The sequence below is a fragment of the Octopus bimaculoides genome, chromosome 20, assembly GCF_001194135.2.
Source record: "Octopus bimaculoides isolate UCB-OBI-ISO-001 chromosome 20, ASM119413v2, whole genome shotgun sequence".
Taxonomy (NCBI): domain Eukaryota; kingdom Metazoa; phylum Mollusca; class Cephalopoda; order Octopoda; family Octopodidae; genus Octopus; species Octopus bimaculoides.
The window spans coordinates 36,842,187-36,844,399 of NC_069000.1; positions in this window are offsets into that span (position 1 = coordinate 36,842,187).

Sequence of the window (2,213 nt, forward strand, 5' to 3'; positions counted from 1 at the left end):
TATATATATATATATGTGTGTGTGTGTGTGTGTGTGTGTGTTTGTATATAACTATGCATACACACACACATATACACTCATTCAAATATCTATATATACAAATGTGACCGCCCATTCCTCGCGCACACTTATACAAATGTAAAAAAATTGTGTTTATTGCTCGCTGCTACAACTAAACATGAACATACGTAATTACTTTCAAGTTCCATATAAGTAACTCTCAGATTTCGTCCTCTAAGAAACGATCCAATTTACGTTTAAACCGATAGATTTAACTGAGGAATGCTTTCGTTTTGCGTTGGGCATGTTGAATTAAAGCGAAATCTCTCCAGTTAACACGAAATCTACAAAAACAATTGATTCTACTCTGTAAGTCTCTCTACAAATAAATGTTCTGCTGTATATAGATAGTTACATTTACTGTAGAGTGTAAAACGTCATGTAAGGCACACAAACACACCACTGTCCATACACATATGCACTGATTCCTCGACTATCGCCGGTGTTACGTTCCAAAACCACCCGCGATAGGCGAAACTCCGCGAAGTAGAAACTGTACTGTATATTTTTTTAATAATTTTTATAATGTATATATATTTATTATATTATAAATGCACCCCCTCGCGATAGGCGAAAATCCGCGAAGTAGAAGCAGTATATTTTTGAAATAATTTTTATAATTTGTATATATTTATTATATTATAAATGCACCCCCCACCGCGATAGGTGAAAATTCGCGAAGTAGAAACAGTACTGTACAGTATATTTTTTAAATAACTTTTATAATGTATATATATTTATTATATTGTAAATGCAAACCTCCCGCGATAGGTGAAAATCCGCGATGTAGAAACAGTACAGTTCTGTATATTTTAAGAATAATTTTTATAATTTGTATATATTTATTACATTAAAAATGCATCCCTCGCGATAGGTGAACATCCGCGATGTAGAAACAGTACAGTTCTGTATATTTTTTAAATAATTTTTATAATTTGTATATATTTATTATATTAAAAATGCACCACCCCACTCTCGCGATAGGTGCAAATCCGCGAAGTAGAAACAGTACTGTACTGTATATTTTTTTAATAATTTTTATAATTTGTATATATTTATTATATTATAAATGTAAAGCCCCCACGATGGGTGAAAATCCGCGAAGTAGAAACAGTATTTTACTGTATATTTTTTTAATAATTCTTATAATTTGTATATATTTATTACATTAAAAATGCATCCCTCGCGATAGGTGAACATCCGCGATGTAGAAACAGTACAGTTCTGTATATTTTTAAAATAATTTTTATAATTTGTATATATTTATTATATTAAAAATGCACCACCCCACTCTCGCAATAGGTGCAAATCCGCGAAGTAGAAACAGTACTGTACTGTATATTTTTAAAATAATTTTTATAATTTGTATATATTTATTATATTGTAAATGCATCCCCCGTGATAGGAGAAAGTCCGCGAAGTAGAAACAGTACTGTACAGTATATTTTTTTAATAATTTTTATAATGTATATATATTTATTATATTGTAAATGCAACCCCCCCGCGATGTAGAAACAGTACTGTACTGTATATTTTTTTAATAATTTTTATAATTTGTATATATTTATTATATTATAGATGTAAACCACCCGTGGTAGGTGAAAATCCGCGATGTAGAAACAGTACTGTACTGTATATTTTTTTAAATAATTTTTATAATTTGCATATATTTATTATATTATAAATGCAAAACAACTTCAAAGAGGAATCGACGTAAGCTTAAATAATTAACCGCGATAGGTGAACCGCGATATGGCGATGGATTACTGTACACATATATACGCATACATACACACATGCACATATACGCATGTGTATATGTAATATGATTATATATATGGGTGTAATATAATTGTATATGTGCATATGTGTGTGTGTATGTGTGTGTGTGTGTGTGTGTGTGTGTGTGTGGGAGTATTTGTGTTCCACCACCACCACCACCATCACCACCTGTCAATCGGGGTTGTTTTGTTTACGTCCCCTGTTAGCTAGCGGTTGGCATAAGTGATCAATGGAATAAGTACAAAGTTTCAATAAACCCTTTAAGGTGGTGCTCCAGCGTGGCCGCAGTCCAGTGAGTCAAACAAGTATAAAAGATACATACACAGATGCGCGCACACACACATAATCACTGCTCGACAACCGGTGTTGGT